Below are 243 nucleotides of genomic sequence, written 5' to 3'. Positions count from 1 at the left end.
AAACGCTTACGTTTTTGGGGCGTGGCAATCAAAACTAGTTCATTTACATCCATGTGATTTTCAATTCCCTTGTGCCTTTGATTTTAATACCACATTTCAAATTTCTCTTGATCATGTGTTTATTTCATTGATTGGTTTTATAGTTTGGTAGTTTGCGGGAAATGAGTAAAAAATTAGAGAATACCTTTAAATAGAAAAAATAATGAATTGTAGTTATCATAAAAATATACAGAGAGAGAGACC

This window comes from Penaeus monodon, chromosome 19 (genome assembly GCF_015228065.2).
Source record: "Penaeus monodon isolate SGIC_2016 chromosome 19, NSTDA_Pmon_1, whole genome shotgun sequence".
NCBI classification, from domain to species: domain Eukaryota; kingdom Metazoa; phylum Arthropoda; class Malacostraca; order Decapoda; family Penaeidae; genus Penaeus; species Penaeus monodon.
The sequence above is the reverse complement of the archived record's forward strand: the minus strand, read 5'-3'. Positions refer to the sequence as shown.